Source organism: Momordica charantia (assembly GCF_013281855.1).
Source record: "Momordica charantia cultivar OHB3-1 chromosome 11 unlocalized genomic scaffold, Mcharantia_2.0 BLBB01000011.1, whole genome shotgun sequence".
In the NCBI taxonomy this organism is placed as follows: Eukaryota; Viridiplantae; Streptophyta; class Magnoliopsida; order Cucurbitales; family Cucurbitaceae; genus Momordica; species Momordica charantia.
Window position 1 is genome coordinate 16,275,476 of NW_028275159.1, and position 12,286 is coordinate 16,287,761.

Below are 12,286 nucleotides of genomic sequence, written 5' to 3' on the forward strand. Positions count from 1 at the left end.
ACACGGCGACGGGCTAGATCTGCTGCAGCGCACAGCGAGCGGGTGGTACAGCGGCGAAACGGCGGCGACCTGCTGCTACAATCCGACGAACGACAACTCCAGCTGCGGGATTTGTACGTTACAGCGGTGTTTAGGACGTTTGACGGTGACCCACATCCGTTCGAAGCTCGATTTAGGCTACCCACACCTTGGCGAGCTAGATCTCGGTGACCCACATCTATACGAAATCGATTTTGGTGGTAACGCGTCATTCGAACCCTTTTAGAGATGATTTCGAAGGCTAAATAGCGTACGTAATGTGCTGTATTTTCTGTTTTAGTGTGCTTAGGTGTGAAGTCGACGCAAAACGTAAGGGCGCGATTGTGTGTAAGTAGGCAAGGGGCGTGTGCGTGCGTTGATGTATGCTAAATGGTCTCTAACATGATGGTTTTGCAGCGTTTTATGCAAATTTTGTTACGTCATTGTGCTAAATAATTCTCGTTGCGTTAGTCGATGTGCTTGGAGTTGTGTTGAATGTTTGTCGATGAAAATGGTGGGATTTTCTACTTTGCTAAACGAAGTATTGCTACGGTAATGTTGGTTGCCTGGATATGCATGTTTTGTTCGGCGTGTTTTTGTGAGCTATTATCCTTAGAAATACTTGTTAAATAATGATGTAGGATATTGAGCATGATTGGGTTATTATCTCGTTTTTAAAAGTTGTCTATGTTGTGGAAGCATGCTGAATTGTACTTGTGAGTTGAAAGATGCAGGGTTGGTGGCATAAGAAAGTTTATGGTAAGACTCTGGTGAAAGTTGGATTCTTGAAGGGAATGAAAGAGTGGGTGTCAGGGCCTCGGGTATAAATGGTCGAGGGCTGATACGCCACTAATGGTGTGAATGAGTGAGTGTCAGGGCCTTGGGTATAAATTGTCGGGGGCTGATACGTCACTAATAGAGTATCGAGGCCTCGGGTATAAATGGTCGAGGGTCGATACGAGGAGTCCTTTGGGAGGAAGACTATTGGGGCCTTGGGTATAATGGTCAAGGGCCAATAGATGGTGAAGTCATCGGGGCCTCGGGTATAAATGGTCGAGGGCCGATGCAGTAGTGTCGGGGCTTTGGGTATAAATGGTCAGGGGCCGACTCTACTCGAAGGAGATAACTGTGGGAGGTTAGGATAACTGTGATAAGCGTAGGGGTACTTGTGATGTTAGGGAGACTAGAGGTTGGTTGTTAACGTGCTTCCTGGCTGTGGTTGTCACTAAATTTTATGGAATGTGTTTATGTTTGAATGCATGATGTATTGAAAAGCATGACTACGAATGTTTCTTGTTATAGTTGAGTATGATGTGTGTGTGTGGTGAGGGCTACTTACGGAGTATATTTAATATACTCACCCCCCTCTACAATGGTTGTTTCAGGTGAAGGACTCGTGGGCGACCATGGTGATGGGACGGAGGAGACATGACGAGCGAGGACCATAGGCTGCTTAGTCACTCTTGCTTAGTTTAAGTTATTAGTTAAGACCTTATGTTATGGTCAATAAACCATTTGTTTGTATTTGATTTATTGGGAGGTTCCCACTGGTTGTTAATTTCATTTCGGGATAGGTGCCTATTTTAGTTTTCTTCCATTCATTGAGTTTTTCCTAGTTGAATAATAAAATTGCCTCGTGAGGTGGCCCACGATTGTTGTTGATCGATATTCTATCTAATTGATGTATTGTTGAATTGATGAAAAGTGGAACTTGATTTTATATCTTTGTTGCATAGGGAGTTGGCATGACGTATTTGGGGTTAAGTTTAATTAGTTGAGTAGTTAACGTGACCTAGAAGTGTGTGGGAAATTATGAGGCGTTACACCAGGACTTGAACAAGGGGCCCCACCCTCTCACTGTCCCGAGAGGGACTTCTGGTTATTGGTCGGACCATAACTAGGTTGCTCATTAGAGGAGCAGTGGTATTTAAGGAGCAAGATATAACTTAGGGGTAAAACAATAATTTGACCCAGCTAGAGTTGCGAGCACTTGTGAAGACTTGTCGTTAATGGTCGTATTTCCGTGAACCCGCCTATCTCCTTCTCCTTCAGGTGTGACTGTCTCCTTTGCCAATTTGACTAATGGTGTCAGACTTTTCTTCATCTATGCCCTAGTCCAACCCAAAGCAACATAAGTGGTCAAGGACAAAATGTTGGTGGATGCTCTTCCTCAATGAACACCCTTCTGACCTGGATGTAACGCCCCAAGATTTCATATAAACATCCTAGGCAACGCTAAATAATTCTTCTGGCTAACCTTAACTCTAAACACGAGGTAAGCAACCTCCTGGAAAATAATTTAGATGAAATAAAGCTTCGACTTCCATACGTTCTAACAGAAATATAAATGTCATAAACTGTCAGAACTCCGCCCTCCGTGGGCAATTTAAAAGAAAACAACAACATCTCAAATTCGCCTCAGTGGCAAAAATTATTAAATAAGTAAAAACAACCGTGCACCTAAACTCCAATGACAACAACGACGCGTTTACCAACAACATCCATAACAATCAAAGTAGTTCTAAAGAATACAAAATTTCCTCCGCGGTTCACACCTAGCAATAACATATGTCTCAAGGCTACTCGTACCCAACTACCCTTCCCCCTATCCTCACTAACGAAACTAGTGATCCTTCCTCGGTCAAGCCCTCTCCACATCATCACCGCGGTCGACCCCGTTCACACCTGAAACATATAAAGGTACAAAGGGGGGTGAGTACATAAGGTACTCCATAAGTAGCACTTCCTAACTAGCACAAAATAAATTATGCTCACAGTCACAACATAAAGAACAAAACAATAGCGAGGCAATCAAATAAGCAGTGAGAGATAGCGAACAATTAACTTGACATTTAGAACAAAACAAGAGCAAGGCAACCAAATAAGCAGAGAGAGATAGCGAACAAATAACTTGACATTTACATACAACAACTAAGCGTCGAAACTACCAATACCACAACCCATGAATCGCTAGCCCTTGTTTCATAGTACTAAACCTTCCTCAACACCCCCCTTTATCACTCCCCGCTTAACTTCTCGAGGCATGACGGCTCTTGACATTTATTCCCAAGTCACCGTACCTCCTCCTTCTCCAGTACTTGATGTCCGACCTTGCCATTTATTCCCAAGGCCAAACACCACTACTTCGCAAGCTCCATTCTTCTTTAGTCCCTCAAGCCTAACTCCTCGAGTCGTATTGACCCTTGACATTTATCCCTAAGGCCTCAATACTCCTCTCCAGAAACTTGACGTTCGGCCTTGCCATTTATTCCCAAGGCCTGAACTGTGCACCGGTCCTTGCCGTTTATTCCCAAGGTACCGATGACTTCCCAGCGTATTGGTCCTTGACATTTATCCCCAAGACCCCAATACACGTTTACAGAAATTTGACGTCTGGCCTTGTCATTTATCCCCAAGGCCACTACTCAAGGCTTTGAACCTCCAAGCGATTTATATGCATTTTTCAGGTCAGAACACCCATGGTTAACGGATTACCAACCCGTCCCTTTACCCTTCATCCTTCACCACTTCACTAACCCTTCCATGACCACCTACAAATAAACCTCCCACATTCTAAATCACTGCACCGTTTACAAACATGCTTTTCCACGTAATAAACAAAATTCATCCAACAGCTCACAACCAGACAATATGAATTAAATTATCGGTATAACCAAGCTAGCATTTCATCTACATCCCATTTGCAAAACGTCATGAGCCAATTACTTCTAACTACAACAGTTCAGAATCTACTAGCCACCTACAACAACAAGAATAGGAAGCATGTTTCCTCAAAAGTGTTCAATAATAGAAATACGGCAACAAGATCGCTAGAATTCACAAATCAAACCAACAATCCTTACATGCTCATTTAAATTATTTTAACAAGAAAAAAAAACAGCATCAAGAACATTCCGTTAACGCTAAATAATGCACGCACTCGCCCCCTGGTGCTACTTACACAACCACGTGTTTAAGTTTCCGTCGGCCTCACACCTAAGCATAAAAACAGAAAAATACAGCAATTTAAATGTACCATTCAGCCTTAAAAAAAAACATCTTTAAGAGGGTTCAAAGGGGCTCGTAACCGCAAAACGACTTCGTATAGGTGTGGGTAAATTAGATCTAGCTTGCCAAGACGTGGGTAGCGTAAATCGGGTTTCAAACGGATGTAGATAATCGCCGAACACCACCAATACGCTGCTGTCCACGTTTTTGCAGCAGCGAAAAGCGTCCAATACGATCTCCAACGGCTTCGTTTCAATGTCCCTTGCTACAAAACAACCCTGCTTAGGTGTGGGTATTTTAAATCGATTTCGTTTGGGTGTGGGTACTCCAAATCTAACTTCGAACAAAGGTGGGTCAAAGAAAAGTTACCGGGTTTCACGGATCTAAGTTGTTCGAGGTCGTTAGGCTTGTTGAATCGGAGAAAGGACGCCGCGAACACAGCCCCACATGTATCGATGCCGCCTGCAGCTGCCCGAACGTCACGCGCCGCCGCTGATCGACGCACACCGCCGCTGCCCGCCGCACGCCGCCGCCGCCCGTCACGCGCTGCTGCTGTTCGACGCTGCACCTGTTGCCGCCGCCACTGCTGCCGCCGTGTCCGCCGGAGATGGCTGTCGTCGGTGCTGCTGTGTCGGAGAGGGAGAGTCCGAGTGGAGGGTGGTGGCCGACGGCTTCAACAAGAGAGGAAAAGGGGAAAAGGAGAAGAGGAATGAGAACAAGTGGCTAGGGTTTCCTTTTCTTGTTTCAAACTTTTAACTCCTTTGGGCTTGGGTTCTTTTCCTTATGTTTAAGGCCCACTTACCCAACCCTTCCTTGTTAAAACAAACCAATCATAGAGTTTCGTAATTGGCCCAATGATCCAAAACAAGTGTCGCATATGGAAATCCGTACTAAATGTAACTTGATAAATAACTACACGCTACTAACTCACCACTAAAACTGTAACAATACACACTAGTCGAGATGTCACACTTAAATTAAATAAGATCATTGATGAATCAATTAAAAATAACAATGAAATAAATCAATAAATCAATAAATCAATAAATAAAAATCCATTTTGTTATAAAATTTTCCGGAACTTGGGGCAAGCTAACCTGAGCAACGTGGGGCGTTACACTGGATGTGGTCAATCAAATGAGAGATCAAAAGGGCGTCGTTATGTGGAAAAGGAACGCCTTCAAGGTCAGAGTCGGAGAAGGAGAAGCAGATAAAGCAAGTTGACTTCTGCACTCTACTGGCACAAATATCGTTCCTCGCCTCTCTGGCAAGCTCTTTCTTTTTATTTTATGATTGGCCCCCACTCGGGCCTCCGAAAATGGTGTTGATGACCGTAGATGACATCCCTCTGAGGTGGGATTTTTTTGAAGATGTCACAGAAGAATTTGATCTAGGCTTTCCAACGAATTTTTTTGAAGCAGCCATCTTGAATCAGATTTTCAATTTGACGCTTCAATTTGAAAAAATTGGAGGTATCATGGCCATTGTCTCTATGGAATCGGCAATACTTGCCTTGTCTCATTTGTTGGGATCCCCTCTGAGCTCCCTAGTCGTTTCAGAAGCTTTTCCATCACAGTCTCCTCAATATTAGTAAGGATTTTCGGGATTGGGATGGCTGTAAGGGTGTATCGCTCGTAAGATCAGCCTTGGCTTATGCTTGAATCCAAGCGCCTGTAGTCGGAACATCCCTGCGAGGATTGGGAGGCTGAGCCTCTAACCTTGGATTTTGAATCAGAGTCGTTATTTTTTGGACGGTTCGAATTTTTTAAGTCGAGCTTTTTCTCTATCCGACTTGTCTTGGATTAGTGTAACTCCTGACCATCAATAACTTTCTTGGCCTATGCAAGACCTCAGTGAAGGTAGCTGGAGCTTCTCTCCTAGCTTGACAGTCACTGTCTCGTCGGCCAATCCAATGAGGAAATAACATATCGCTAGATCGTACCAGCAATAACTGACCTTGAACTGTTTCTCCTAGAACTTGGTCACATATTCTCTCAAAGTATCGCCTTCCTTCTATTTGATAGTGGCGAGGTGAGTGGTTGTCTTCTTGTCATGGCGCCTAGAAGATAACTGGTTGATGAATTCTTTTCTCAGCTGACTGTAGGTCGAGATCGACCTGGCAGGCAACTTCCAGTACCAAAGTCGGGCACTAGCAGTCAAGGCGATCTGGAAGGCTCGACACTTAATAGTGTCAGTGGCGGACTGAAAATCCGTGAGGCCCTCAAAGACCTCGACATAGTCCATTGGGTCATTGGACCCATCATACGGCTTCATGGCAGGCGTTTTGAACTTAGCCGAAATCGGTACCTCTTGGACGTCCGAGGTGAATGGTGACTCGCGCAGCTCACCATCATGGAACAGATTATCTTTTTCCTCACATTCTTGTTTTAATGCTTCAACCTGTGCATTAAACTTGCTCTTCATCAGGTCGAACTCTTCTCTCGTAATCATTCCTTATAATTCTAGTGGGGTGAGTAGTCAATATTAAGCCTTTTCATCTAGAAACATTTACGAAAAGCTATGGGTGATGTCCACACCCCTTAGGGCTGAGTTCTTCCTTTTCTTGGCCGTCAAATGTTTCTTGAGGTTGCCCTCATGTCGACTATAATCACCCTCATCATCAACTCTGTGGTCAAGGTACTCCGGGTTCTTAAGTAGGTCTCGGGTCTCTCATTTAAAGCAGCGTTCATCTTCTCCTTCCATGTCCTGAGACGAAGATCCCGTTCTGTTTGCTTAAAGTATATTATTTTATGACTCCTCTATAGTACGTACCCTGGTACGCATGTCCTCAAGTACGAGTTGGAGGGTGGTGAGATATCCGGATCCACTTGATGGGGGGTTTTCTCGCTGTTCTCTTGGTTGCTCCTTGTTAGGGTTGACTTTTTACTGCATGAATGTGTGTCGGTAGACCTATTTGACCATAAAAATGAACCGTTTTCCCATCATTATTAGCTAAAAAGGTTTACATATTCTTAAAGTGGAACATGAATAGAACATATAGGGATAATTTTCAATATATGGTCCATTAGGAAAAATGTGAGAAAAATGCGGTCAAAGTTCGAAAAAAATCACAGAATCTGTTTTGCAGGAAATTGCGCCTGGCATAATCTTGGCATGGTCAACCCCATAACGTGTGTTTCACTAAATGAAGGGCAATAGATTCATTTCCAACATGTTTGAATGAAGTCAAAATCGTAAGTCCAAGTCCATGAGGGTTGGTTTAGAGAATCTCAACCCATTTCCACCTAAAATGGTGGGAAGTTCAACCAACTTGAGGACCTATAAAAGGGAGCCTCTCCCCCAGCAGCAAATCATTTATTTTCCATCCCGTTTTCATCTTCATTTCTTCCATTCTTTGTTGTAGATTTCGTTCATAAGCTTTAGAGTTATGTTTTAGTTGTTCTTTTCTTGTATTTTCACACTTTTACTTATCGTATTGCCTTTAATTCAAGTTTGTACTTTCGTTCTCCATCTATTGCATTCTTTTAAAGTTCTTAAGCTAGTTTACACTCCTCTCACACTCGAAAGAGAAGAGTAGAACTCATATTTCAGAGATCAGCCAAATAGTGGCTTATGCATTTTAAGAGATTCAAAAGATAATATTTTCAAGGTAAATCGGCATCGAGTGAAGAAATACTTTGGTGAGCATATTGACAGAGGCAAAACCTCTGCACTACTGAAAGACCCATGAGAAAACAATGAGAACAGTCCCTCTGTCAATGTTATGGGCGTTTTTATGTAAAATATTTTTTTGTATTATTTTTGCAAAAGCTTTACACCTTTTGTTATACTTTTTTGTGTAGGATTCAAAACTAATTTTTGTTTTTGCATTTGAATTCTGTAGGATTTAGATCTTAGCCACTTCAAAATTGCATTTGGTGCAATTTAAGAAAAACAATTTTTTATTTTTTATTTTTTGAGATTTTCGAAATTTCAATAGATTTTCATGGGCTCATTTTGGGTTTGTTTTAAATGGGGTCTGGGCTATTTGAAAACATAAAGGCCTCATTCTTAAAGCTTAGATGTTTTAAATGAAAAAAAAATGAAAAGCCCTAATTCTTCTCCCATCATTTGCGCATTCCTAAAATCCCCAACTTGTTTTCAATTTTCTCTCATCAAATCTTCAAGAATTCCAAAATCTCTAATACCACTCTCATTTTTGGCCAAGTTAGGTTAGGGTTGAGGAAGTTTTTCGTTCGTTTTCAAACAAAGTGCCGATAATCCATGGAAGGCTCCTCCTTCTCCAAGTCATTCGACAAAGAGAAGGGGAAGAGGAAGAGGAAGGTGATGCTACCACAACCTACTCCTCTCGGTATGATCCCTCTTTAACGCCCCCATATCTCTAGTGAAATGTTAGTTTTTGATCTTAGGGCACAAAGAAAAAAACTAGATGAAGCTTTGAGAATGAACTCTAGAAAGAACCTATCCATAAGTAGTGAAAGTTCTGAAAAAATAAATTTAGAACCTCATGTTGCTAGGGTTAGTGAAGGAGGCGATAATGAAAAAAATATTAGAAGAATTTAGTAAGGTCTACATTAGAAAAAATCAATCTGTGGGTGATAAAGGTTCTGATTTAGAAGATAAAATTGTTAAGATTAATGAGTGAATTGATATTGAAAATAAGAAAAGTGAGATGAGAGATAAGGAGAATGAGGATATTTGTTCCAAGATAGAGAAACTAAATGAAAAATGGCAAAAATTTATGGACAATTCAAGAAAATTGAGTGGAGAAATTCAAATAGCATTAGACGATATCAACAATTGCCATAGGTTGGATTTCCCTCAAAACAATCTCGTTTCTGAATCTTTAGAGTTGTTTATCTCTTCCCCTCCTTCCATTACTGTTGCTATGGATGTAGAAGACCAAGAACAGGTTAGTGGTGATTCCGAGCACGGCATAGAACCATCGAAGCACTCGAATTCAGACACGGTTAAAATTCACTACGAAATTGCACCTGGCACAATTTTGGAGAACACTCCGCTGGCCACACTACAAGGTATTTCATCTCCCAATTTTTCAGATTTGATTTTGACTAAAAAACCTTTAGTTTTTTTATCATTTAGAACAGGAAAAGACGACGTAAAAAATCATCGAAATTTTGGTGGGTTTGAATAAAGCAGCGGGAGAAGATCCATTGGAGGATGATGGAAACAGTAGTGGAGCTCAGGAGAGGCTGAATTTTGATAGATAAGATGAGGATCTTGGAGATTTACCTCGAAAGGTCCATAGAGAATAGTGTGAGGAGGAAGAAGAAAACGACAATATCTCTTAGTTTGAAGTACGAATGCATACTCCAATGCATGAGTCAAACAGGATGAGGAGGAGGTCCCTGTTCAAGTACAAGAAGGAGCATCCAGTCCGAGGGATGTCTCTAATGAGGCCATGGAGGAATCATCTCCCTCTTTTTCAAAAGGTATTACCTCTTATTTTTCGAGTTAGAATGTTTCTGACCTAAACTTTGTTGTTGTTGCAGATAACTCAGGGGAAGAGGTGTGTTTGGCCGAAGTGGTGAAGAAAGCAAAGAAAAAGAAAATTTCGGCCCAAATTGTGCTTGGCGCAATTTCGAGACCATGCACTGGAGCCGCTGTAGCGCGGCTGGCCCCCAAAAAAGAAGTTGAGGCTGGTCCATCTAAAAAAGCCAAGAGGCCTAGGGTGCTTGGAGAGGTAGAAGAGCATCTTGAAGAGGTTAATGAAAAGGAGCCCGCTACTATCGAGTAACCATCAAAGATAAAAAAGGTGAGGTTGGAAGTGAAAAAGCCCGACTTCACAGCCCGTGGTATCTTAGTTGAGAAGGGTTTTGATAAGAAGCAAGAGCCAGTGCCAGAATATGTCAAGTGACGGCTTGTGGAGAATGGTAGGGAGACGTTGTTTGCCCCACCTACACGTGTGTCAAAGACCTTGGCGATATAATTTTATGCTGCTATCCACCCAAATCGAGGAGATGCTGTGAGAGTAAGAGGTAAAGTGATAAGCTTTTCTCTTTCGATTATTAACACTTACTATGGGTTGTCGAATGTGTTTGATTTAGATGGCAATGAATTTTGGTGCATCCGATGAATGAACAATTTGGGAAGGCACATAAGCTCATCTGTAGGGCACACAATCATGGATCGTCTCGACAACGGGGAAGCTTACTCAAAACCCCTTGATACCAATGAATAAGCCATGGTGTGGACATGTGTGGTGAAGAATCGGTTGATCCCCACTTCCAACAATTACTCCATTAAGTGCAATAGGGTGATGTTGGTCTACATTTTGATGAATGGCATTGAGTTCAATTTTGGTAAACTCATAAGGAACGAGATTCAAAGTTGTTTGGAGAAAATGGTAGGTCCATTTGTTTTTCCTGGACTAATAACAGATTTATGTTTGCAAGCAAGAGTAACGGCCGATGATGAGGATGTAGTGACACCTAAGAAGTTGGCCACATCCATAAGGAGAGTTCAGGGATACTCAATCGTTCGTGAGGAAGATTCTCCCACTACCGTCGTGGATCCTGAGACCCAAGTTGTGATTACGAGAGAGCAATACGATGAGTTAAGGCGCAAATATGATATGCTCTTGGATACTCTCAAGGAGTTATATGGTGATGATGCACCTTCTCTTCCCGACGAGCTTAACGTCGACTTGTCTTTTTCTTCACGACATACTGGCAATGATTCTTCAGATGATGATTAGGGGAGTATATCGCTCTTTTTGCTTTGATACTAGATGTTTTGGATCTTGATCTTGTATGTTTGTTTGTTAGTTTGTTAGTTTGCTTTTTGTGCTTTTAGTTTGTTTGTTAGGTTGTTTAAGTTAATTTTAGTTTTATTATAGTTTTTGTGGGATGTGTGCTATTAGTAAGAAATGTTGGTTGAGTTTCTACATATCGTTTTAAGTTCAAACTTTGCATGCTTCCTTGTTCTAGCTATAATTTTGTCCTTAGCTTTTTCAATGGCATCTTTTCTAAACTTTTGCCATGCTCATCTTTTTAATGAAAAGTTTTCCTTTGTTCTTTGTTTTTGTATCATGTCAATGACAATACTTAAGGACATAAATAAGTGATAACTCTCCAAAAGAGAGTACTTTTATTGTTTAAATGGGTAAATATGTGCTTCAATGTGAGGGTCCTTGTCCAAATTAACATGTAAAGTGAGGAATTGAGTGAAGAATTCATTTATGGTGTATAAAATCCTCAATATTTCAAAGTTGTGCAAGTTCAAGCTGAATCCCTACTATTTTGGAATGTTTTTGCAAATTTGAAGATGTTATGTCAAAGTGCTGCACGAATGCTGGAGCCTTGCCAAATTCATTATGCTGGAGTCTTGCCAAAGTCGTTATGCTTGAGCCTGCTGGTGAATGTCAGATGCTTCAGCATCTCAAGATAGTGCAGTAACAAGTTTTACACGGGATTTTTAACCGGTGTCCGTACAGTGCACATTTTATCAAATTTTACCCTAATTTTCGAGGCATCATTAAAAGAAACATTATGGGGGTTGTTTTATTATCAATCCACAAGGGGGGAATAGATTCCAAGATAGAAATACTCCACATTAGGTGCAAAAGGCAAGGAAATTCTTCACCCATTTCGAGGAAGAAGCTAACAAAGAAGAAGCTGCCCATTTCTTCATTATTGATGCTAAGGGTTTCCTGCTGCTACTGAAGCTCTTTCTCTTAATGGGCCATCTTCTTCTTCTACCCACTACTTTATTTTCCTTTATTATGGACAACCCCATTTTTCGGGGGGTTGCTTGCTGTAGCTCATGAACAATATTGTTGTAGCTGCTTATTTTGCTAATTTAATAGAGATGTTTTAATATTTTTATCTTACTGATCGTGTTTGACCAACATTTTCAGTTTGTTAGCTTCTTTGAGACTCGGAAAAGTCCTTTTGATGCATGATGATCTCTATTTGTGTTTGATTCCTCTCTTTGAAGTAGGATGGTGAGTACTCAAGGATGAGGTTCCCCCTATCGTGCCTGTAAACTATTTTTATTGCTTGTTTGAATTACAACGAGAGTTGGGTTTAAGCATGTTTGTATATCTGGGGAGAGATTCATGTCTATTTGGGAAATCAGAACTATAAGTTTTGCTAGAGCATCCGTTGGGAGTGAGCAAGAGCATTTAGAATGAATCCCCCCTGATTCTTATCCGTTTCTCTGTTTTCGTATGTTGTAGCATCTGTTATTACAGTACTTTCTTTCTTGGAATTTTCTTTTTCTATTTTTATAGCATTTCACTGAGTTTAGTTATAAAAACACTTATTATCTTTTTATT

General features: G+C 41.2%; 1 long non-coding RNA gene across 1 annotated transcript; it reads right to left on the reverse strand.

The window, feature by feature from the left end:
• Positions 1-2,252: 2,252 nt before the first annotated feature.
• On the reverse strand, positions 2,253-4,698 carry LOC148208208 (uncharacterized). The gene is made up of 3 exons (XR_015788714.1): positions 4,396-4,698; positions 4,107-4,291; positions 2,253-2,703 (listed from the first exon to the last, which is right to left on the reverse strand). It is a non-coding gene; the product is annotated as an uncharacterized LOC148208208 (long non-coding RNA).
• Between the last annotated feature and the right edge of the window lie 7,588 nt (positions 4,699-12,286).